The 9,013-nt window shown below is 33.9% G+C and overlaps 1 long non-coding RNA gene across 1 annotated transcript; it reads left to right on the top strand.

Annotated features, from left to right (window-relative positions):
• The first annotated feature begins 2,432 nt into the window (after positions 1–2,432).
• Positions 2,433–7,415, top strand: LOC143686626 (uncharacterized). Its single transcript, XR_013177265.1, has 3 exons — positions 2,433–2,533; positions 6,592–6,655; positions 7,203–7,415. It is a non-coding gene; the product is annotated as an uncharacterized LOC143686626 (long non-coding RNA).
• The last annotated feature ends 1,598 nt before the right edge of the window (positions 7,416–9,013 follow it).

The raw sequence follows: 9,013 nt of genomic DNA on the forward strand, positions 1-9,013 counted from the left end.
AAATTGGAAAAATTCCTAAAACTTAACAATGCTCTCACTGTTCATGTTATATCCTGATACTCATCTGGATGCTGTAATATCACAGTATTATGGAGTTAGTCATGGTTTTAGTTATTCTTAGGAAAAGCTAACAGAACATGGAAACAACCAAATTTACTTTGCTCTGAAGAGTATATGTGGTCAGCAATGAGTAAGAACTTCATCTTCAACAAAAGATACTTTAAAAAGAAGGCAAAACAAATATTGAATTTAGGTTTTACTTGTTAATTAACATAACTGATGAATGTGTAAAAGTGAATCAGGAGAAAACCTCTGCTATGATTTGTGGTTGATGACCTCAAAATAAGAGAACTGTCAAATGTTTTTATTTATTAAAAAACATTCATTAAAATGCTTATAAGGAAACTGAGGCTTAGATTGTAAGCTCTCATAACAGTCACATTTATTCCTGAGCTTTAACTGCTATTTCTAAATTCTGAGATATCTGGTTCTTTATATAACCTGGCAGTTCCCTGGAACTTTAGGTATAGGTTGACACCTGAGACAGAGTTCTGCAGCTCTGAAACCCAGGATTACTCTATACAGCAATTGTTAAAGACTGAAGAAAAGATCAGACTTTGATTAGAGATATTAATGAAGCTGATCTGGTTAAAGCAAAGATAAATCAGAATACATGGGAAAAGATAATATTGCCTATATTTTAAGACTTTAACCTCTGTGTGAGACCAAAAAAAGAGAAGTTTGTTTAGTCCAAACTTTAAATTTTCTGTAGCACACTATCTAAACTAACCTGTCTGGTCAGTTTAGTTAAACAACCTTATTCAACTTTATTTGACATGGAACCTAGAATAAAGAATAAAATCTTAAAATTCTGTACAAGTTGTTATACCTTAATGCATTTCAGAGTATTTTGGACAGAAAATGAAAAAAGTATTTGCAAAGTCCCTTGAGGGACTGGAGAAAAAAATAGAACTATTAAACTTTTCCGCCTGCAGAATTCCTGATTTTAAGCAATAGAAGCTACCAATTTAATAAGCCAAGCCCTTGATCTTGAGGCTTGCCCTTATGAAACATTGCTGTAATGGTAAAGCTAAGTCAACATATAAGTAACGCCCAAAAGTCACCTCCAGAGAACCTATTTTGTTTGTTAGATGTGGTGTCTATCTCTATGGCAAACTCTGTAAATAAACTCACTGCCTTTCCTCCTACATAGGACATGACTTCCAGGGGTATAAGTCTCCCTGGCAATGCGGGACATGACTTCCAGAGATGAGCCTGGCCCTAGCCCTGTGAGATTTGTTAACCAAAAGGGGGAAAAATAAATAAAAGTTTAGTGGCTAGGAGATTTCAAATCAAGTTGACGGGTCATTCTGGAAGTTACTCATATGCACGTTTCAGCCAGATATTGCAAACTGCTACGGTACAATAAACCCCAATCACCCCAAATACCCTGGGCTCTATAAAAGTTTTACTTATTTAGTTTATTTCTCAGAGACTTAAAGTTTCCAGATTCTTTGTATGCTAGAGAAACCCTAAATCCCAGAAGTACAGGTCTTTCTAACGGCCAGTTTAATTCCTCTGCTCTGTAATGTCAATGCTCCTTTTTGGTAGGAAAATGTCAGAGCAGTCATCATCCAGATATCCTTCAAGACTGGGCAATGATCAAACAACAGGGTGGAGTTGTACCTGAGAAGTCAGGATTTGACAAATGATTATGACTATTGATTCATTATATCAATATTTCTTTTTTCATTCTGGTAGATTGGAGCGGATAGAGGGAGATACCTGAAATCTCTGAACCATGATCCAACTGCTCTGATCTCTGATAATGATTGCAAAACCCTTTGTTTTTTGCCTTTGTGATTGTAAAAGCTGGTACTCCCTTTATCTATTTTTTTTTCTCGAAGTAACTTATAAGGGAAAATCTCCTAATGTTAATGGAGGAATTTGAATCAGCTCTGAACCAACCATTAACTGTTTCCAGCATAGTTTCACTCCTTTATATTTGTAAATTGTTTCTGCTTATATTGCTATCAAAATGATGATAACTTGGTTTCTCTTCCTTTCTGTTTACGCTTACTATTGAGATAACTCTGTCTCTCTCCCTTTCTGCTTATACTCAGTATTGAAATTATAATGGCTTCATCTCCCCTTGTTAGAATCCATAAAAACCTAAGCTTCCTAGACTCCAGGAAACAGAATTTTGGTTGATAGGCCATTTGATCTCCTGCTCCACACCAAGTAATAAGCTCTTTCTCTCTTTGAAACCCCAGTGTCTCAGGAATTGATGTTTTGAGTACATCTTGCAGAGAACCCACAACTTCTGTGGGGTATCAGAATCAAGATTTAATTTTATAATACCATTATGATTATAATCTTTTTTTTTTTTTATCCTTCAACCTACCTTATGAGGAGTTGTGGCTGACTGGTGCCAATGTTTGCAAGGTGAACTATATCCATGGCTGACCCAGATGTGATACTTTACTCAGCAGTGTCCTTTCAGCAGCAGCTAAGAAATGGAAAATGCCAAAAGGTAAGATAGAAGCACAAGTCTCCTAGGAACTGTCAATGCCACAAATATAGACGTTCAAGTTCATTTGAGTTTCTTAAAAAACTGAACTCGGTCTGGTGGGCCAAAAAAGCCTCAGAAGCTGAAGCCAGGTAAATGTAGGAAAATAACAGATAGCAAAGAGCAATGCTTGGTCCAAATGAAAGGATGTAAGATAATTGAAGTGAATGGAAATCCAATAGACACTACAAATAGAATGATGTTAATTTTAAGGCATAGGATTAAAGCAGATCCCACAGGTGTGTCCTAGGGAACTGGCATTTTACATTTTATATATACTAATTATATGTATGTGTGTACTTGTAAACATACAATGTGCACATATACCTATATTATGATAGGTTTTTATCATTATATCCATATATATATTCTACTCTGATATTTCCTCACAGTATAATGTAAATTTGAATTTTCTACATTTGACCTTACATGAGCAAAAGTTAGGCCAAGAGGCACTATCAGAAAATTTACATTATTTTGTTTTTAGAGTGTTTTTAAAGACAATGAGTCTCATCCCCTTTAATGTGCTTAGGTAATAGAAGCAGTAAATTATTCATAAAGCGATAAGGAAAGATTTTGTTTGGAGACTGCATCATATGCTTCACATATTTTTGCATATCCATTAAGTAACATAGAATTTACAAGGTTGAACTGAGCAAAGAGAGCAATCTAGTACAAAATATCAAAACCAGGGTTTTGCTAAACCTATAATTAGAGTAGTTGTTGGGAATTTATATAATTAAAGGTTTTAATAGTAAATCTTTGAATATTTTAATCAAACAATAATATAAATATTGAAAACATATTTTCAATAGCCATATATATATATATATATACACATAGATATACATGCAAAGAAATATAAAATACATTTCTCTGTAAAATAGAAAGCTTGAAACCTTTAAAGTGTATACCCAGGAGGCATGCATGGCCCTAGTTCAGTTCAGATTTCAGGCACATTTCTCCCAATGATTTGTCACTTAGCTGAGCACTGGAAACTATACTAGTAATTTTGACCATTATATACTGAAGCTTGTTGGTAGGATTTGTCATGCGGTATTTAATTTTATAATGTATTATAGTTAAAGATAAACAGGATAAAGAGAACTGACAATGAATTACAAATTAATGGTTAAAAAACATACACACAGGGCAAGCAATGATCGCTCAGTGGCAGAGTTCTCACTTGCCGTGCTGGAGACCTCAGTTCAACTCCCAGTGTCTGCACACTGAAAAAAAAAAAAGTACACATAGTATTAGTTCTACAAATTTGCCTTAAGTTACCATAAAAAATTTTTAAAGTTGCATTTGCCAGAACATAACCTACAAAGTATATTTATTACAAAATAAAAAATATTGAAATCTCCATGTGGAAAGCAGTTTTGGAACAATGTTTAATGATTTGACAAACAACTATATTTCAATTCAAAGTTTAAGAATGACTTTTCACCATTACATATAATAATTTCACAAACCCTGTGAAAAGGAATTTGGCAATATTTGGCAGACTATCTACATATTTGTCCTAAATCCATGGATTTATCCAGAAGATACAGTTTCACTAATATAAAATGCATATATATGAAGAAAATATAGGGAAATATCTTTGGGACATTGGATTAGGTACTAGTTTCTTGGACTTCATACCAAAAGCACAAGCAATATAAGAGAAATTAAATAAATGGGACTTCATCAAAATAAAAATTTTTTGCATGTAATAGGACTTTATCATGAAAGAAGACAACCTACAGAATTGGAGAATATAGTTGGAAACCTCATCTCCAACAAGGACTTAATATCCACAATACATAAAGAAATTCACTGAGCCTTGTGGTGAAGTGTCCCGCTTTGCCTCTTTTGTCTCTTCCTACATTCTGGTGGTTGCTGACCTTCCTTAATGTTCCTTTGGTTTGCGGCTGCAGAACTTTAATCTCTGAACCCCTTGTCTTGTGGTCTCTCCTTGTTTGCCTGTGTTTCTTTTCACCATCTAATAAGCACATCAGTCATATTGGATTAAATGCCCTCCTTATTCCAGTATGACCCTATCATAATTTAATTAATTCCACCTGCGAAGACCCTATTTCCAAATAAGTTCACATGTTGAGGTAGTGGGGGGTAGAACGTCAACGTGTCTTTTGGGGGAACATAATCCAATCAGTATAAATGTGCCCCTAACTCTATCTCTATATGCCTATATGTATTTCAGGTTTCTGGTAATTTCTCCCTTTTTTGTTTTCTACTGTCTTGAATATGTTAATCATAGTTATTTTAAGTCCCTGCTTGATCATTCTAATGCCAATGTTAGAGCTGTTTCTATGACCTATTTTTGGTTTGTCTGCTTGTTTCTTTGACTTGTTTTTGGTTATTTGGTCCAATGTTTTGGCATGAATCACAATTCTTAATTTGATGCTGAGCATTTTGGGTTGAAAAAATATAAAACTTTCTCCAAAGAGGGTTAGATTTTCTTTTGCAGCGGACATGGTCATCGGTGCTCCCCTTGAATATGTGGAGTGTTGGTTTTAAGCTCTGTAGGACTCGCATTAATTTTGTTGTTACTTACTCCTAAAGCGAATTTGTTGTACTTAAATTGTGACCTTCCTCTCGCAGCATGGCCTTTTTTGAGGTTTCAACAGAAAGACTGAAGTGTTTGAAAGGACCTAGCCAACATTTCAGGGCTTGGTCTTTAACTCTTATCCCCCCAATACCATGTGATTGGTGAAACTGTTGCTCAGTTCTTTTACTGCCACTTCTTATCTATTGCTGAGTTTTATTTTTGCATCTGGTTCTTCACACACAGATTAGGCATTGACCAACAGTTAGGTATTTGTCTGCAGATTTTTTACTCACTTATTAAAATCCTTTTTAAGGATTTTTTTTTACCTCTCAAGTCCCATCCAATTTGGCAGCTTGAAAACCCTGCCATTGTCTTTCTGCTCAGTGAGATTGTTACTCTTTGTCTGAGTTCAATTCACTGTGCAGTGAATTATAAAATGTCTTCAAAGAAAAGGCCTGGTGAATGTGGAACTCACCTTCTGTGCTTCCATTCTTTCAAAGATCATAGATCCTCAAAGCCTGAGTTGGTTCCTCTGTAATACTTTCAAATAGTTGTTTTATATATCTTGCCTAGCTTTTATAGGTTTTTTTTTTTTCCTCATGGGTAGATTTTCTGTAACAGGTTATTCTGTCATAGTTAGAACTAAAAGTTTGGAAAATTTATTGTTTGAGACCACATTTGTTATCTATATTTTAAAGATGAGTAGGTAGCAATACTTGCCTATAGTAAAGAGCAAAAACTGTAATTTAGGTTTGGATCGTCTAATGTCAAGTGTCAGTTCAGTTATTCCTCAATGGTTATAAAAAGCTATGTAAATTGCTTTAAATTTGTATAAAGTGTGTTAACATCTATGTAATTAGTGGCAGACGTGTTAATCTTCATATGTGTGTGTATATGTATGCGTATTTCTATTTCCAAGCATCCTATCTCAAGGTGCTATTATGTTTCATTGTCATGCATTTATTAGAAACAATTAGAAATGCATTTATTAGAAATCATAAATGACTGATGCTTTCATTCAATAGATAATCCAGGACAGAAGAGATCTTAAATAGTTAACACAACACTGAAATTGCTAAGATGAGTCATTAACTCTAATGGAGGGTATTTTTTTCTTTGCTTTTTGTATTTTATCTACTCATATAATAAATAGTGGTAATAAAACTATAAAACTGATAATGATGATTTTGATGGTTGTATAATTTCACATTTCCAGAAAGGCTACCGCATATCCCTTCCTTAATCAGTTGTTTAAATTATATGTCTGGAAATGGAGATGGAGTTTGGTGTTTTAAAAAAGAAAATGTATTTTCAGAGAATTTCATCCTAAAAATAAATCTGCCTCAATTAGAAAACTCGAGTCCTCATTCTCCTCCCCATTTAGCTTAATGAATGCCATTAGCAGGCTGTTGATCATAATGGATAAGATATGAGTTTCTTTCCCTTTCCCTTATGTTTTCTATCTCAGGAAAAAAGTCCTCCATGCAGGTGGTTCTTTGACAAGCTTGGTATTTTCTCAACACAGAATGAAGGTAATGAGACTATACTATATTTACATAATATATTGCTTATTATTTTATCTGCTAAATTTATATATATGTGTAGGTTTATATTTAGCTACCATGAGACTATAACTTCAAATCTTAACCTCTTAAAGGGATATATTCTCTTGAGAAAAAAGCCCTCTGATTCACCAATAGGGAATGTTATGAAAAATTGATTTCTAAATAGCCAAAGTGAAAGCATATGAACTTTTTAATGGTTTTGCTTTGTTATGTCTACTCTTATAGTATAGTTTAGAGGTACAAATTTACTGGTACACATTTCAAACATAGAAAGCAGACACTATAATAGCAGAGGACGGGTACATTTTTATCCCCAAAGAGATCATTATATCAAAGTGTTAACTTTTGCCTAAAGTGTGACTCAGGATTTTTGATACTTTCTATTTTTCTGATGTAAAGGAATGCTTTAAAGATGATTCAGAAGCACCCTAGGGAGAGAACTGAGGAAATTGTCAGCTTGTTGTCAATGCCAAGAACAGGAGAGGTTGATAAATAATCCTTTTCTGTCATGCAGAGCTGAAAAACAGAGAAGCAATCAAACGAGCAAGAAAAAAAAGTAGAAACAACCTCAAGAAGACATAAAGAACATGAATCTTAATAGTAAATTCTGAATGTGGAAGAAAAGAATGGATGCACAAAGGCATAGGAAGAGGAAATAGAGATAGAGCAACCTAGTAAAGGGTACTGAGTATACAAAGAACAGGAAGAATTTAGTATACAAAAGAAAACAAAGTGTAAAATGTAACATAGTTGCAAAATAAAGGAAAGAAGGAGTCTCATGCAGATTTGTATTTAGGCCCCTCAAAACTATGTGAGATTCACAATAGCTGGATATTACATATTTACCATCCCCTGAATCTCATCACCACCAAGATAGCTATTCTTTCAAGTTATGAAGCAGATATTCCTGCTGAAGAGAACATCAAGGCTTGTTGACTGCCATTTTGAATTTATTTGGTCCTTTAGTAAACATAATTGAGATACTGTGCCTACATCAAAAAAGGTATTCTCTCTTTGGGAATTGCCATTCTAATCCATCTCTGTGGCCTCAGAAGCCAATTGTTTTGGGCTTCATGGATAATAGCATAAAACTCTAGAGCCATAGTCTGCATTCAAAAGTCAGTTTTCTTACTTCCTGGACAAACTTTGACAAGCATTTGTACCTTTTTGTGCCTTGGTATCCTCACCTATAAAAATGGGAAAATATGGCTATATTAAAGGGTTGTTAGAAGAATAAATGTGTTGAGTCAGGTAAAGTGCTTAGACCAGTGCATACCACATAAATTTGTTAAACATTTGTTGCACATTATGTATTTCTAAACATTTGTTAAACATTATGTGCACTACTATAAGTACACTCTAATTTGTTAATAAATACTTATCAAGCACCTGTGATTAGCCAGACACTGCTATGGGCACTTTTGCTTCTGTAGTAAACAAAATGGTCAAAAGTTCTTGTTTTCTTGAAAACAACATCCTGTAAATCCATTCTATTGGAAACATTCCAGGTATACCCATGATGATAATATCTTGTCTGACTCTGTTCCAACTTCTTTAGGTACATTATGAATTAATCCTCTTAACAAGTTGGTTCCATTCCTATTTCCATTTTATAGATAGAGAAATGGAGTCACATAAAGTTTAACTAAGGTATCTAGTACCAAAATGTTTCTAAGGACATATCTTTCTTTCAATCTTGTTATCTACTTTTATTTGTGTTTTATTCATTCACATAGTCATTCATTCATTCAACAAACAGCTCTTGATATATTATGGCTGAGCCTGAATTCAAAACCAGAGATCTGTCTCTATAATACCTCCTCACAAAAAATTTGTTTTGCTATCACAATTAGCAATTTTGCAAAGGTGGAAAAAATTTCATCCAAGATAGGTTTATTATAGACATTTAATTCCCATTCAAATTCTAATCCAAGGGCATTTTATAGGTAGTGTTGGATTTTGAAATACCTGAAAATGTTAATATCATCTAAGTTGTTTTCCTGATTCTCTAACACACACATCCAACAGTCCAGGTTTCATGTCAACTCTATCTTCTAAAGATTTTTTAACAGATTGCTTCCTTGCAATTTCTAACTCTATTGAGTTAGTTAATGTTTTCATTATCCACAGGTCAGAGAAGTATTTGCACATTACATCAATTTCTTAATCTGGATCCCTTCCTCTACACTCTTATAACATTCCTTAAAAGCACATATCTGATCATATTTCTCTCAATCTTACAAGACATAACTGACTTTTCAGCATGTAGTAAATGAATCACTACATTAAGGCACACAAGCCCCTTAATTACTTTGTTCTCACTGA

The sequence above is a fragment of the Tamandua tetradactyla genome, chromosome 1, assembly GCF_023851605.1.
Source record: "Tamandua tetradactyla isolate mTamTet1 chromosome 1, mTamTet1.pri, whole genome shotgun sequence".
In the NCBI taxonomy this organism is placed as follows: Eukaryota; Metazoa; Chordata; class Mammalia; order Pilosa; family Myrmecophagidae; genus Tamandua; species Tamandua tetradactyla.